Raw genomic sequence first — 17978 nt, forward strand, 5'->3', positions numbered from 1 at the left:
TACATGAAATTACAATGTAAAAGTAATAACAAGTAAAAAAATGTTTATGAACCCAAAAAAAGTCAAGTCATAAGTTCAAGCAAACGCAATCAACAATATAACAAGAATCAGCTTAATTTTTCAAGGAACTCCTCGCCAGAATAGAAGGAGTGACCCATGAGGAAACTCTTCCATTTCGATTTGAAAGCATATGGTATACTGCAAAGATGTTTGAATTCTTTTGGTAGCTTATTGAAAATGGATGCAGCAGTATACTGCACACTTTTCTGCACAAGAGTTAAGGAAGACCAATCCAAATGCAGGTTTGATTTCTGCTGAGTATTAACTGAGTTAAAGCTGTTTATTTTTGGGAATAAGCTAAATTTGTTAACAATAAATGACAGTAAGGAATTGAGAGGCAAATGTCAAAATACCCAAACTCATGAATAGGGTTCGACAAGAGGTTTGTAAACTTACACCACTTATTGCCTGAACCACCCGTTTCTGAGCCAAAAATATCCTTTCAGAATGGGAAGAGTTACCCCAAAATATATTACTATATGACATAAGCAAATGAAAATAAGCAAAGTAGACTAATTTTCGTGTTGGATGATCACTTACTTCAGATATCGCTCGAATAGTAAAAATGGCAGCATTAAGTCTATGAACAAGATCCTGAATTTGGGCTTTCCATGACAGTGTACTATCCATCTGAACACCTAAAAATTAGAATTGTTCAGTTTCACTAATCATATGCCCATTCTATGAAATTAAAAAGTTGGGTTGTGTTGAATTGTGTGTTAAAAACTGTAAAAATTGAGTCTTACTGTGATTTAGCATTAGTTTATTTTCTACAAGCCATGAACTTACCGGCCTATTTGAAACCGAGCCAATGTTTCACACAACATCCTTTACTACCATGCTAGTGTCATCAGCAAACAGAAATATTTGAATTACCCTTAATACTAGAGGGCATATCATAAGGAACAGGAGTGGCCCCAACACTGATCCATGGGGCATCCCCTATTTGACCGTACCCCACTCAGACCCCACAAAACAGCCATTCTCAACACTGTGAATAATGAATGACCTTTTTCTGTCTGTTGCTAAAGTAAGACATGAACCAATTGTGAGATTCTCTCCGTATTCTGTAATGGTCCAACTTCTGGAGCAATATTTTGTGATCAACACAATCAAACCCCTTAGTTAAATAAAAAAAAAAAACCCTAGTGTTCAAAAACCTTTTGTTTAACTCATCCAGTACCTCACAGAGGAAAGAGAATATACCATTTTCAGTTGTTAAATGACTTCTAAAGCCGAACTAAACATTTGATAGCAAATCGTTTGATACAAAACGATCAAGTATCCTTACGTATACAGCCTTTTCCATAACTTTAGCAAACACTGATTGCATGGAAATAGGTCTAAAATTGTCTACATTATCCTTTTCTCCCTTTTATAAAGCGGCTTTGCTACTGAGTACTTTAAACATTCAGGAAATGGGACATTCCTAAAGGAAAAATTACAAATATGGCTAAATACAGAGCCAACATGCAGCACAGTACTTTAATATTCTGCTGGGCAATCCATCACATCCATGAGAGTCTTTAGTCTTCAGTGATTTAATTATTGACTCAATCTCCTCCTTGTATGTATCACAGAGGAGTATTTCAGACATCAATCTCGGAAGGACATTTGTGAAGAGAGTAATGTTTCCCTGTAGAAACTAAATATATATTTAATTCACCAGCATTTCTCAGAAAATGATTGTTAAATACTGTGCATATATCTGATTTATTAGTAACAGAAATATTTTTACTGCTAACTGACTTTACGTCATCGACCTTGCACTGCTGAGCAGACACTTCCTTCACAACTGACCATATGCTTTTAATTTTATCCTGTGAATTAGCTATTCTATTTGCATACCTCATACTCTTTGCTTTCCTAATAACATTTTTAAGCACCTTACCGTACTGTTTGTAATGGGCTATTGTAGCTTGATTGTGACTACTTTCTAACGTTTTGATATAATTCTCATTTTGTTGTACATGATATCCTTAACCCACAAGTCAGCCACCCAGGCTGGCTTTTACTGCTAGTACCCCGTTTAGAATGTTCTCTCAAAGAACATGCGAAATGTGTTAAGGAAAGGATTATAACTGTCATCTATGTTATTGGCACTATAAACATCCTGCCACTCTTGTTCCTTGACGAGGTTTAAAAAACTCTCTATTGCTGTTGGATTGACTTTCCTACATAGTTTGTAATTATATGTGACATTCGTTTGAGTACAAATGCCTTTTAGTGTCACAATTTGTGCATCATCTTCTGAAAGGCCATTCACCCTTTTACTAACAGAGTGCCCATCTAGTAATGAAGAATGGATACAAATATTGTCTATGGCCTCCTACCGTTCCCCTGCGCCCTAACTGAAAAAATAACGGTCGGCACGAGATTGTATGAATTTAGGAGATCTACTAACATCCTTTTTCTTGCACCATCATGTACAAAATAATATTGAAGTCACCTCATATAACTAATTTCTGGTACTTCCTACAAAATGAATCAAGAACCCTCTCTAGCTTGAGCAGAAATGCTCTGCAGTCAGAGTTAAGGGAGCTATAAACAACAACAATTAGAAGTTTAGCTTCACTAAATTCAACTGCCCCCGCACAACATTCAAATATCTGTTCAGTGCAATGCCGTGATATGTCTATGGACTCAAATGGAATACTTTCTTTACGTACATGGCCACTGGCCCACCCCACAAGAAACTCCTAGAAAAACAGCCAGTTAATCAGTAACCTGGTAAAGAAAGCCTCTGAATTGTCAAATTATTTAAGTGGTGCTCCGATATACAAATAATTTCAGAGTCAACATCTACAAGCAGATCACTAACTTTATCTCTAATACCTCTTATATTTTGATGAAATATGCTAATTCCTTCTTTCTTGGAAACATGACATCCTCTGAAGGTGAGCACTTTGTTAGAGAGACTTCCTTTAAGTGGGTATGCCTATCAACTGACTCAAAAAAAAAAAAAAAAAAAAAAAAAACAAAAAAAAAAAAAACTTTGACAGCCTCCCCTTCCCATACCTATTGAGATGCAGGCCATGCCTAGTGAAACCCAATCTATTGATAGACTCAATGTGCACCACTGGCAATGTGACCCATGCCCTCTGCCATCAGTGCCTTCTCCAGCCCCATATTAATGCGCCTAAGAGCTGCATCCAGATGAGGCTGATGATGATGCTGAAACAGTTGCACGAAATGAGCTTTAGTGCCACCAGATTGAGTAGCTATCTTTACCAGGTTAACACCTACATCACATTCCCCATCCCTAGAAAGACTATTCCCTGCTCCACCCACTATCACTACCTGATCCTCCTCCGTAAAATTCCTACTTAACTCCCCTATGCTGTCAGTCACCTGAGACGACTTTGCACTAGGCTTCACAATGCTGATGACCTGGTACTTGCTCCCCAACACTTCCTGCAACTGCTGGCCCACACCGCTACTGTGCGAAATGTCTAGCAGCAGAACCTTTTTCTTTCTGGTAGACTTTGCAACTGACCTGTCTGAGCACCACATAACCACAGGATTGGAGATTGCACACTAGTGTCTTAGTCATGTAGAACTGATATGGGAAAATGAGGAGACAGAATCAATTTCAAGAACATTGAAACAAGTAGATTTTATAGTGTGTGCCAGTGAATTAATATTGAAAAATAGTTAACTATTAATTGTAAGTGTATATAGATGCCCATTAGGAAATTTTAAGCTGTTTAACAGGAATATGATATAGAAAACAGCAAGCACTTTATAGTCTGTGGTGGTATCAGTAGAAATTTCCAGAAGGGTTCTGATAAGAAAAGTGGACTGGAAACCTTATTTGGAATCCTACAATTTGATCCCAGTAATTAATTTTCCATCACTGGTGGATAAAGATTGTAGGACCAAAATTGTTAATATTTCCTTTGATGAAGTTCAAAGCAAGAAAATACCCAGTAACAAATGCTCTCACTGATCACTATGCACCATTGGCTAGGATAAATAAGGTGATGTTTTGTAATATAGATATTCTAAGTGAAAATCAGTGATATTAATTAATGACTCCTAGTTAATTGTCATTAAGAATAGTTTACAAGAGATAACCTGAGATGAAATTTGTAATGAACCAAATGCTGACATGAAGTTAATCTGTTCCATGATAAATTCGTATTGTTATTTGAAAACGGCTTTCTGCATAAGCTTATAAGAAAGGACATTAAACAGCCATGTAAAAACCATGGATCACTACTGGACTGAAGTATGTTGTGGAAGGAAAAGAAAAACGTACCTGTTGGCAAGAACAAGTAAAGATCCTTGCAATAGTTGCAAATTACAAAAACAAGTCAAAACTACCAAGAGAAGTTATTAAAAAATCAAGGAATGTGCACACCATGTCAGAAATCAGTAACTCTGACAACAGACTTAAGTCTGTAGGGAATATAGTAAAAGAAGAGACAGGGCAACAGGCCACAGTACATGATAACATCACTGTTAATTTGAAGGGAAGGACTATAAATGATCAGTGACATGTAGTAGATATGTTTAATAATGATTTCTTAATATTGTAATAGAAAATATAGGGACAAACGGTTCAAGAGAAAAATCAAAGCAGTATGCTGAAAAAGCAGTGCATATAAAATTCAGTTGTATGAATGTCTCCCCAACTTTTACTTCTGAAATTAGAACATTATATATTATTTCAAAAATAAAAGCTCATGTGGATTAGTTGGTGTTTCCAACAGAGCACTAAAGACTTGTTCCGTCATTCCTGAAATACGTAATGCATCACTCAAGGCATTTTTCCAGAGTGACTGAAATTTGTTAAAGTCATCCATAGGAGAGATGTCAGTAACTACTACTGGCATGTTTCACTACTGTCATCATTTTCCAAATTTTTTAGAAGACAATGTGTTTTAGAATAGTGTCACACCTGAGCAGCAACAATATACATAGTAAATCAGTTTCTATTCCACAAGAGTTGCTCAACTAAGAATGCCATTTACAAATCCACTCATCAAATTTTATAAGCATGAAATAGCAAAATAACACTTCTTGGTATTTTCTGTGAGCTATCTAAGGCATTTGACTGATTGTGTCACAAATTACTCTGGGTTAGCTAACGTGTTTATGAAACTGGTAGTATACTCAACCAATGGAAAATGTCATATCTAACCAAAGGAATACAGAAAGCTGTACTTAATAATTCAGCCAATGTAAGTGGGGAAGAGTCTTCTGATTGTGTAGAAACTGCTATTAGAGTGCCACAAGGCTTAATATTAGGTATGATATTGTTTCTCATGGATCTAAATGACCTTCTGTCAGATCTACAACAAGCAGAATGAGTGTTTTATGCAGATGACACTAGTATTGCAATCACTTCAAACACACATACAGCAACAGAAGGATGGTAAATAATGTTGTTAAAAGTATTATTGAGTGTTTTTCTGAAAAATGCTCTCACTCTCAATTTAAAGAAGACACAACATATTCAGTTTCTGTGCATCCAGATTTACTGTACCAATGAGAAGTGTAACACATGGGAAGGAGATAATAACTATGTTGAGAACTCCAAAATTTCTAGTTCTGTATTGATGAGAATTTAAATTTGGGAAAAAAACACATTTTGGAACTCTTAAACAGCTTAATTCAGACACATTTGATTTTCAAATCATTGTGAATCTCTGGGAGAGACAAGTCAACGAGTTGACATATTTTGCATATTTTCATTCATTTCTTTTCATTTTTGTGGTAACTCATCTTTAAGAAAGAAAGTCTTTATTGCTGAAAAAATTGCTATAAGAATAATATGTGGTGCTCACCCCTGATGATCTTTGGACATCTGTTTAAGGAGTTAGGCATTTTGACCACTGCTTCACAGTGTATTTATTTCCTCATGAATTTTGTTGTACATCATCCACTGCAGTTCGAAAACAACAAAAATTTTCTTGATTACAATGCCAAAAAAATGACATTTATTACTCCACATTAAGATTGTCTTTCATACTGTCAGAGGCGGAAGTGAGTAGCATCGTGGTGTAGTGGTTATGATACTAAGCTGTTGCATGGAGGGTTGTGAGTTCAAAACTCATCTAGACTGTACAATTTTAATTTCTATATTTGGTTTGAGTACATTCCAGAAGTATCCACAAATGTCAAGCATCGTTGTACTGGAATGTTCTGTAGCTGTAAATATACTGTATGTACCGGCCAGAGGCAGTTTGCTCCGCACTCTTGTGTGTGCAAGTGCTGAATAAACCTTCATTAAGTGAAGTTAGTGTTCATCATTCACCTAATTACACCGCCTTCTATGTGACGTTATTCTGGTGGAGATGCTGGGTATTGGAACTTGTGACAGCGCACATTATCGACGACACAGTGGCTCACATCAGGCCATGACAGAGCCATTGTTTACATGGCGAGAAACCCGAGTTCAAGCCATATTCAACAGATTGGAATCTATCAGAGACAGAAGAAGAAGAGGATGTTATGATGACAGCAACGGTGTGCCACCACATGAGACATCCTTCCGGGTTCTCTGGTGATGATGGCCAAGATCCAAACAAGTGGTTGAAGCTACGGTATATTGATAATTTTCACTTATGGACCGTCTGACAGCAACTGAATAAAACACAATTTTAGTGCCATACGCATTTCGCCTTTATTTTCTGCAAGGCATCATCAGTGGCCTGGAATATGTACATATGTTAGCTATTTTATTTACATTTTTGTCACTGTGCCTATAGGTTATAAACAGTTCTGGTGGTTGGTATTTCCTATTAAGTAGTAATGTTTTGAACTGTACTTACAGGTTGCGTAGACAGTTTCTTACATATTACGCTCCTGTTGCATTTTTGGTGTTGTTCTTCTTTCTATGAGCGCCAATTTGCTGTTTTTTCCACATTCCACAGCACTATGCACTGAACGCTTGTTTTAATGCAATGTTTTGGTTTCTGTTGCCGACTGTCAAATGTTTTTGCCAAAGATCGAATATTACTGCCAAACTTATGAGTGTAGCTATTGAAGTATCTGTGGTCTGTTTGTGTATGCATTTGTGTGTGTGTGTGTGTGAGAGTGTTTTTTGGTGTGGTATTAATTTAATTTAATTTTATTGTATTTATTTATTTATTTTTGATTTTGTCCTGTGTGTGTGTGTGTGTGTGTGTGTGTTTTGGTGTGATATGTATTTTTTTGTGGTGTGTGTGTGTGTGTGTGTGTGTGTGTGTGTGTCTGTCTGTATTTTAGTGTTATGTAGTTTTTTTTTTTTTTTTTTTTTTTTGTTTTTTGGGGGGGGGGGGGCTGTGTATGTGTGTGTGTGTGTGTGTGTGTGTGTGTGTGTGTGTGTGTATTTTGGTGTTGATATATATATATTCTTTTTATGTTATCATTTCCTTTATTAAGTGTAGTAGGGAGCCTGTGCTGATGTGTGTTTGTTCATTTATCACATGTTTGTTTTCTGCTATGGCTTTCTGGATGTGGAAGTTTTCTTGCATTTGTATAAGATGTTTGTCATGGTTGCTTATTCTCATTATTTTCATTTCTTGTTCCATGTTTGTAGGATGATGGTTGTAGTGTTTTAAATTATCTGCAAATGTGGAATGGTTTGTTTCATACTTCCAACATCTGATATGTTCTTTGTATCTTGTTTCAAAATTCCTGCATGTCATGCCTATGTATACTGCATCACAACTTTGACATTCAAGTTTATATATTCCTGATTGTTGGAATTTGTCTCTCTTGGTAGCTGGCTGGCTTAGGTGTGATTGAAGGGTTTGCACAGGCTTATATGCTATTTTGAAGCCCTGTCTCTTTAGGATGTTTGCAACTCTGTGTGTTAGTTTATGTGTGTAGGTCATGGTGTACCATCTGGTTCTTTTCTGTGTGGTGTCGTCATTGTGTGTGTTTGTTGAGTGTGTTTGTAAGTTTTCAGCTTGTGAGTTCTTTTGTATTGTGGAAATGTTGTGTTTGTTTTTTATTTGTGTTTTTATTTTTTGATTGAGCCTGTGTACCACATGTGTGTCATACCCGTTGTTCCTAGCTATTTGTATGATCGTGTTCATTTCTTGTTCATAGTTTCTCTTGCTGAGTGGGATTCTGTTTAATCTATGTAACATGTATCTTAGTGCTGCAAGTTTCTGGCTTTGGGGGTGGTTGGATGTGGAATGTATTATTGTGTCCGTGGCTGTTGGTTTTCTAAAGATGTTAAATGTATGTTTTCCATTTTCTTTTTTAATTGTAATGTCAAGAAAATTTATTTGATTTTCTTTTTCTTTTTCAAGTGTGAATTTTATGTTCTTATGAGCTTTGTTTATTTCTGAATGGAGTTCATCTATTTTTTCACTTGGCTCGTCTACCAGACAGATAATGTCATCCACGTATCTGTACCAATATATGATTTTGAAACTTTCATTTGTGGTTATCTTATCAAATATCTGATTTTCAAGGTGACTGATGAAAATGTTTGCTAAATTCCTGATATTGGGGATCCCATGGGCAGTCCATCAGTTTGTTGATAATATTCTTCCTCAAACTGAAAGTAGTTTTGTTCAGTTGTCAGTCTGAGCATATCTGTTATTTCTTTTATTGCGTCTGTGGTGAGGTTGCTGTGGGATGAGAGATTTTGTTCTATGATTTCTATTGTTTCCTACAAACATGGAACAAGAAATGAAAATAATGAGAATAAGCAACCATGACAAACATCTTATACAAATGCAAGAAAACTTCCACATCCAGAAAGCTATAGCAGAAAACAAACATGTGATAAATGAACAAACACACATCAGCACAGGCTCCCTACTACACTTAATAAAGGAAATGATAACATAAAAAGAATATATATATATATATATATATATATATATATATATATATATATATATATATATATATCAACACCAAAATACACACACACACACACACACACACACACACACACACAGCCCCCCCCCCCCCAAAAAAAAAAAAAAACTACATAACACCAAAATACAGACAGATAGACAGACACACACACACACACCACAAAAAAATACATATCACACCAAAACACACACACACACACACACACACACACACACACACAGGACAAAAACAAAAATAAATACAATAAATACAATAAAATAAAATAAAATTAAATTAATACCACACCAAAAAACACTCACACACACACACACACACACACACACACACACACACACACACACACACACACACACACAAACGCACACACAAATGCATACACGAACAGACCACAGATACTTCAATAGTTACACTCATAAGTTTGGCAGTAATATTCGATCTTTGGCAAAACATTTGACAATCGGCAAGAGAAACCAAAACATTGCATTAAAACAAGCGTTCAGTGCATAGTGCTGTGGAATGTGGAAAAACAGCAAATTGGCGCTCATAGAAAGAAGAACAACACCAAAAATGCAACAGGAGCGTAATATGTAAGAAACTGTCTACGCAACCTGTAAGTACAGTTCAAAACATTACTACTTAATAGGAAATACCAACCACCAGAACTGTTTATAACCTATAGGCACAGTGACAAAAATGTAAATAAAATAGCTAACGTATGTACATATTCCAGGCCACTGATGATGCCTTGCAGAAAATAAAGGCGAAACGCGTATGGCACTAAAATTGTGTTTTATTCAGTTGCTGTCAGACGGTCCATAAGTGAAAATTATCAATATACCGTAGTATTACGCGCAACTGAGGAGGACAGGACCACAAAAGTTGAAAGTGGTTGGAGGTATTTGAGCATATAGCCAAATTTGACAAATGGGCTGACACCGTGTGTTTTGCTAATATATTGGAGGGCACTGCCAAGCAACGGTATGAGAACAACGAGGAGAAGTTCACAAGCTGGGAAGTATTCCAGGCAAAACTGCGCAAGTATTTCGGCAACACACAATGACAGAAGTGCGAGGCTGAAGATAAATTAAAGTGCAGGGCACAATGTCCAGGAGAAACTGCAGCATCCTACATTCAAGACGTCTTGGAGCTGTGTAAAATAGTGGAACCTAGAATGAAGGAGGAAGACAAAGTTGCACATCTCATGAAGGGTGTTGCTGAGGACATGTATCAAGCCCTACAACTGAAGGAAGTTGTGATAGCAGACGACTTCATAAAATGGTGTCAGTATATCGAGACAATGCATCAAAAAAGAATTACATGCAAGAAGTTTGAACGGCTTCGAAACATTGTATTGATGTCTGTGATGGAGGAAGCAACTGATATCACAAGTGTTCTTCGTCAGATAGTGAGATAGGAAGTTCAGAAGATACTTGGATTGCATGGCGAGCAAAAAACCAAGACACTTCAAGAGGTCATACGGGAGGAAGTGGAACAGAGATTGAACCCAATCTCTCATCCTTTAAAATAGTGAAAAAGTCAGGACCCAGGTGAAGTTACATTCCTACAATACCGCATGAGGAACCTGTTTGGACACCAAGGAAGACTGACGTCTGGAGGACCCAGGATGTGTTTCCACTGCGGACGACCAAAACATGTGGTGCAGTATTGTCGAGAAAAGCGGCTGATATTTGATGATGCCTGTGCCAGAAGACAGCAGACCGATCTTAGCTGACGCCAACTCTGGGATGACAAAGGTGAACAAGAAGATGTGGTTGCAGGATGACATAGGTCTCAGGCAATTATAGATTGTGGTCGCTCGAAGATAATGCTAGATGAGATGAGATACTGTGGACAGGAAGATGCGCATCCGAGTGTGTGGAGACTATGTGTGCTGGATGAAGTGATCATTCCTGCAGTCAGTGCTGGAAAGGTAACTGTCACATGTCATACCATCCATCAATCCATGGATCTTGTATTGGAATGTAAGTGAAGCATACCACTGAAGAATAACTTGGTCATCCCATCCTCTGTCATCTTGTTGAAGAAAGGAATTGGTGAATTGTGTATAGTTAACTGTGCCAAGGGTACAGATCCTTCCAAGACGCATATGCGTAGCAAATGCTGAGCTGTTAATTGAAGAACAGCTGAGCGTCTTAGAAACCTCCCATGCCAAGTCTGTGGGCGAAATTAGCACTACCACTATGAGACAAGATCTTATAACTCGACTACCACCAAATCTCACTAAGAAACAACAGAAGAAGCTACTTGCCATTCTTCAAGAGTTCTCTGAATGCTTCAGACCACAGGTGAAGAGCAAATTAGACAAATTGATGGTAAAGTACCAGATTAGCACTGGAGACCATCAACCAATAAGCCAGAGAACATACCGTGTGTCAGCAACAGAATGTTGAATAATTCGCGACGAGGTAGAGAAAATGATGAAGAATGGCATCATTCATCCTTCGCAGAGCCCATGGTTGTCACCAGACATCCTCGTCAGGAAGAAGGATGGCAGTTGGCGCTTTTGTTTTGATTACAGGTAGCTTAATAAGATAAGATAACTGGCAAATCGAAATGGATGAGGCTGATCTTGAGAAAACTGCATTCATCACCCCTGGTGGCCTGTATGAGTTTAAGGTAATGCCATTTGGTTTGTGTAATGCACCAGCAACTTTTGAACAGATGATGGGTAGATGGATAATCTTCTATGTCAACTGAAGTGGACAATGTGTCTTTGTTGTTGACATGACATTATAGTGTTCTCAGAGACATTTGATGAACATATAAAAAGACTGAGGGCTGTTCTTAAGTGTCTCCAACAAGGCATAATGAAACTTAACCCGAGAAAGTGTCTCTTTGGAGCAAAAGAAATCAAAATACACTCCTGGAAATGGAAAAAAGAACACATTGACACCGGTGTGTCAGACCCACCATACTTGCTCCGGACACTGCGAGAGGGCTGTACAAGCAATGATCACACGCACGGCACAGCGGACACACCAGGAACCGCGGTGTTGGCCGTCGAATGGCGCTAGTTGCGCAGCATTTGTGCACCGCCGCCGTCAGTGTCAGCCAGTTTGCCATGGCATACGGAGCTCCATCGCAGTCTTTAACACTGGTAGCATGCCGCGACAGCGTGGACGTGAACCGTATGTGCAGTTGACGGACTTTGAGCAAGGGCGTATAGTGGGCATGCGGGAGACCGGGTGGACGTACCGCCGAATTGCTCAACACGTGGGGCGTGAGGTCTCCACAGTACATCGATGTTGTCGCCAGTGGTCGGCGGAAGGTGCACGTGCCCGTCGACCTGGGACCGGACCGCAGCGACGCACGGATGCACGCCAAGACCGTAGGATCCTACGCAGTGCCGTAGGGGACCGCACCGCCACTTCCCAGCAAATTAGGGACACTGTTGCTCCTGGGGTATCGGCGAGGACCATTCGCAACCGTCTCCATGAAGCTGGGCTACGGTCCCGCACACCGTTAGGCCGTCTTCCGCTCACGCCCCAACATCGCGCAGCCCGCCTCCAGTGGTGTCGCGACAGGCGTGAATGGAGGGACGAATGGAGACGTGTCGTCTTCAGCGATGAGAGTCGCTTCTGCCTTGGTGCCAATGATGGTCGTATGCGTGTTTGGCGCCGTGCAGGTGAGCGCCACAATCAGGACTGCATACGACCGAGGTACACAGGGCCAACACCCGGCATCATGGTGTGGGGAGCGATCTCCTACACTGGCTGTACACCACTGGTGATTGTCGAGGGGACACTGAATAGTGCACGGTACATCCAAACTGTCATCGAACCCATCGTTCTACCATTCCTAGACCGGCAAGGGAACTTGCTGTTCCAACAGGACAATGCACGTCCGCATGTATCCCGTGCCACCCAACGTGCTCTAGAAGGTGTAAGTCAACTACCCTGGCCAGCAAGATCTCCGGATCTGTCCCCCATTGAGCATGTTTGGGACTGGATGAAGCGTCGTCTCACACGGTCTGCACGTCCAGCACGAACGCTGGTCCAACTGAGGCGCCAGGTGGAAATGGCATGGCAAGCCGTTCCACAGGACTACATCCAGCATCTCTACGATCGTCTCCATGGGAGAATAGCAGCCTGCATTGCTGCGAAAGGTGGATATACACTGTACTAGTGCGGACATTGTGCATGCTCTGTTGCCTGTGTCTATGTGCCTGTGGTTCTGTCAGTGTGATCATGTGATGTATCTGACCCCAGGAATGTGTCAATAAAGTTTCCCCTTCCTGGGACAATGAATTCACGGTGTTCTTATTTCAATTTCCAGGAGTGTATTTGTGTCAATGAAGGTGTGCGGCCAGACCTAGAAAAGGTGAGATCTGTAATGGAATTATCTATTCCTAGAAGTATTAGAGATGTGAGAAGCTTCCTCGGATTATGTTCTGATTACCGTTGTTTTATCAAAGACTTTTGTATCAAAGTCAGGCTACTCCAAGAGATGTTAAAAACTGATGCTAAATTTATCTGGGGTGGTGCTCAACAAGGTTCTTTCGATGTGCTGCGAGAAGCTCTGACAGCTGACCCTGTACTTGGTCTGTATGATGAGAGAGCACTACAGAACCACACACAGATGCCAGTTGGTATGGGATTGGTGCTGTTCTGATGCAAATTTCTTATGGGAAAGAGAAGGTTATAGCCTATGCTTCTAGGACACTTACAAAAGCCAAGAGAAACTACTCAACTACCGAAAGAGAATGTATTGCAGTGATCTGGGTCATGTGCAAATTTTTACAGTATCTCTAAGGAAGGCCATTCACAATTGTTATAGACCATCATTCACTTTGTTCGCTGACAGATCTTAAGGATCCAATAGGATGACTCACCAGGTGGGCACTATGTCTTCAAGAGTATGACATTACCATAGTGTACAAAAGTATAAGGGAACACCAAGTAGCTGACTGTCTCTCGTGCAAGACCATCAAGACTTTCATGAAGGTAGTGACTGCACTCCAGGATCTCTCTGCTGAGCAGAAGAAGGACGCCAAGATATCTCATATTATGCTTGCCTTAAATCGGTCAGAGGATGTGAAAGGACAATTTAAGGTAGTTAATGGATTACTTTGCAGGAAAAACTTTGATCCGTTTGGAAAGAGGTGGCTACCAGTGGTTCCTAAACACAGGCACCTAGATGTTCTCCAGAAATTCCATGACACACCTGAGGCCGGACATTTAAGATTTATTAAGACATGACATTCAAGTAATTCACACTTTGAAAAATATTTGCTATGAATTAAAAGTAATGTTGCTAGCACACTTATTTCATTGGGTACCAAAATCAGCTGCTTGCAAGGTGACTCGGAAATTTAATGCTTCTAAACATTTGTGTTAGTCAGCAAGGAAAAAAATCATAGAAAATTGCATCAAACCTCCAACATTTTGAAAATGTCCATGGTTTGATTTTGAAGAATCTGGAGATAGTTCTCAAAGTATTGGTTTCGGTCCTTTGTGTGCATTGTATAGTGACATGGAGAACAGTGAAATGCCTGTCTTACTTCATTGAGATAAAGAGAGATATATACCAAGATAAATTGTAACTATGATTGTTGGCCTGCTCAAGATTCTTAAGAAGTTGTACAGTCACAGTTCTTTGTGACAGTGAAATTACCGCAAAAGAGATGGAAAAATCCATAATCTTGACTGAATTTTTGCAGTATTTCCAGTAGTCATGTTCATTGGATGATTAATAGGGTGTAGCTGATTTGGTCATCAGTTCAAAGATGGTATTGATGCAGTTCTCCATGCTACTTTATCTTATGCAAGTCTTTTCATATTTGCATAACTACTGCACCCTACATCTATTTGAGCCTGCTTGTTGTATTTAATTTTCCTCTCCCTTTTTAACTGACCCAATCCCCACCCCCTCCCTCTCTATACACACACTCACACTCTCTCTCTCTCACACACACACACACACACACACACACACACACACACACACACACACATGCAAGCCTCTATTACCAAATTAATGATTCCATCAAAAATCCAAAGCCGCTTTATGGCTTGTTGGCTGTTTTTGGAGATGTTTGTATTTTACAGAATAATAAGCAAGATTTAAAAATTTTCTGCACATTAGAGATAAAAATTCCTTGAAGAAAATTCATCTCAATGAAAAACAACCAACATTTAGTATTCAGTGCACACTAAATTAAATTATAAACATAAACAGCCATCTGATGACAAACGTGTAGGTTCCAAACCAATAACACCACTATTTACTCTTAACATATACCATTACAGTCAGAGAAAGCTGGCATTGCCTAGGTATTTATTTATACCTGTGCTTCCACACCCATACCATGGAGTGTCTGGCCTTGTGCTTAAGGTTTATGGTGTCATATTTCCTGAACAATGTGTTGTACAATGTTATAATTTTGCAGTTGCATCAATGCTATATGTGCATACTGTCTGCAAAATGTGTCATGTGTACAGTTAATAGTAAAGAAGTAATAAGTTATAATGTCATTCCTCATGTGGTACTTTTATTTCATTATTCTTCAAACTTTTCATGTTGGATTAATAACAGGAACAATAATGGAAAGTTATTGATTGTCATATATTCTATTTACTACATGAGCAGCAGAAAAGTAGTAAGTGATAAACTTCTTTCCTTTCATCATTTTGCAGGGAGTGTCAGTGAAAAAAAAATCTGTAAAAGTTTGAAATTATGTCTAAAGTTTGTTGCAAGTAACTAAGTGCTCTGATTCTCAAATACTGGGTGAGTTAAGTCAGGGAATTCACAGGTCACTGGTTGTGCTTCTTTTTGACCCCCACCCATTCAATAGGTAGGTGGTTCTTACCCACACAGCAATTGTTGTCTGACAGTAAGGTATATATGTACCAAGTTTGGTTGAAATTGGTCCATCGGTTTAGGAGGAGATGTGGAGCATATATATATTCACATGCACACACACCTTTATGTAATTTTTCATAATATGTATGGATTAATAGTTTTAATTTTTTTGGGAAATTTAACCCATATCTTTGCAGAGCTACATTAAGAAAAGGTGTACATCCCCAAAACAGTGGTTTTACTGATCTAGCTGAATACCACTCACTCTTTCAGCTGGCACATCAGAGCTGTGTAAGTGTGTGTGTGTGTGTGTGTGTGTGTGTGTGTGTGTGTGTGTGTGAGAGAGAGAGAGAGAGAGAGAGAGGAGAGAGAGAGAGAGAGAGAGAGAGAGTTAGTGCACGCGTGTGGTTTGCACACCTAAGCTCGAAAAAGAATTTGCTCAAAATTTTGAGAATTTTTGATGACTTCTGTTTGTGCAGCTGTTGATAACCCAAAGCCTCTACTATGCAGTAAGTTGTTACCATATATGTGGAAGAGAGAGAGGGAGAGAGAGAGAGAGAGAGAGACAGAGAGAGAGAGAGTGAGTGCACGCATGTGTGTTTGCACACCTAAGCTCCAAAAAGAATTTGCTCAAAATTTGGAGAAGTTTTGATGACTTTTGTTTGTGCAGCTGTCGATAACCCAAAGCCTCTACTATTCAGTAAGTTGTTACCATATATGTGGAAGTTCTGGCAGAATTTAATAATTTATGAGTAAAGGTAACAACTCACTGAATAGTACAGGCTTTGGGTCATCGATACACTCAAACAAGAGTCATCAAACCTTCCTCAGATTTAATGCAAATTCTAAGATTAGTGGTATTCAGCTGTGGGTGTCTGTCGATGACCTAATGTCTCTATTAGTTGGTGAGTTGTTGCCTTACTCATAAGTTAAATACCCTTATTTTTCATTTTTTATTGTGTGCATAAGTATCATGCGCTGCAAGCAAAAAGTGCCGTGTTATCTAAATAATTACTGATATTAAAAATGTCAGTGAAACAGTAGCATATGTTGTTTTCATACCAATAGCCCTTCTTTTGTCTATAGTAGATGAAATATTTTCATGGTGATATGTATTACTCATCAGTCCCTGACTGAGCATAACTTCTTTCACTTTTACACAACAATTTATAGTTAATTCCTCCCAGTTTGTAGTAGAAATAATACTTTGATTCCATATTACACAATTTTTTATCTTATTTCTACAATTGATCAATATTCATTCAATCATTGTTTACTTAATTTCCTCTCTTCGCAAAACACTGCTGTATTTGCCAAATACCAACCAACATCTTAATACTTATAAGTTCCCTAAATGAACTCCAAGCTTCTTCTGAGCTAGTATCACATATAGACACCTCACTGAGGTGACAGAGGTCATGCGATACTTCCTAACATCATGCTGGATCTCCTTTTGCCTGGTGTAGTGCAGCAACTATACGTGGCATTAACTCAACAAGCCGATGTAAGCCCCCTGCATACATATTAAGCCTTGCTGCCTCTACAGCCATCCATGATTGCAAAAGTATTGCCAGTGCAGGATTTTGTACCCAAACTCACCTCTCAGTTATGTTTCATAAATGTTTGATGGGATTCATGTCACGTGATCTGGGTGGCCAAATCATTTACTCGAATTGTCCAGAATGTTCTTTAAACTAGTCACAAACTCTTGTGGCCTGGTAACATTGCATTGTTGCTGGGGAACATGAAGTCCACAAGTGGTTGGAAATGGCCTCCAGGTAGCTGAACGTAAGCATTTCCAGTCAATTTTCAGTTCAGTGTGACTAGAGGACCCAGTCCATTCCATTTAAACTTGACCCACACCATTATGGAGCCACCACCAGCTTGCACAGTGCATTGCTGACAACATGGGTCCATGGCTTCTGTGGTATCGATAGCAACAATGCCACGGAATAGTTTCTCAAGTTGGCGCTATGAGAGAGACAGACGACAGCACCCTCTAGCCAGTGCTGTCGAGGTCTACAAGCTCCGCGACTGCTTCATCCCATTTTCATCAGGTGCAGACAGCCAGGACACTTCGCTTCAACTTCACTCCACCTTGAAAGCTATGTAATATGTTTGCATATGTTATCCGCTAGTAAAAGTGCCTTAACTGTATCTGCAGTACCGAAAGATTAGTACCTTTTCCTGTTCCTGTTCCTTACTCACGCGCCGCCTCCCAGGCAGGATACAGCTTTGAGGATCAGCACCACACTCGAACGCAGCTA

At 39.3% G+C, this 17978-nt stretch overlaps 1 protein-coding gene across 1 annotated transcript in view; it reads left to right on the forward strand.

The window, feature by feature from the left end:
- The window catches only part of LOC124605103 (hemocytin), a 569639-nt gene that overhangs the window by 99274 nt on the left and 452387 nt on the right, over nt 1-17978 (forward strand). The window lies entirely within an intron of this gene.

Source organism: Schistocerca americana, chromosome 3 (genome assembly GCF_021461395.2).
Source record: "Schistocerca americana isolate TAMUIC-IGC-003095 chromosome 3, iqSchAmer2.1, whole genome shotgun sequence".
Taxonomy (NCBI): domain Eukaryota; kingdom Metazoa; phylum Arthropoda; class Insecta; order Orthoptera; family Acrididae; genus Schistocerca; species Schistocerca americana.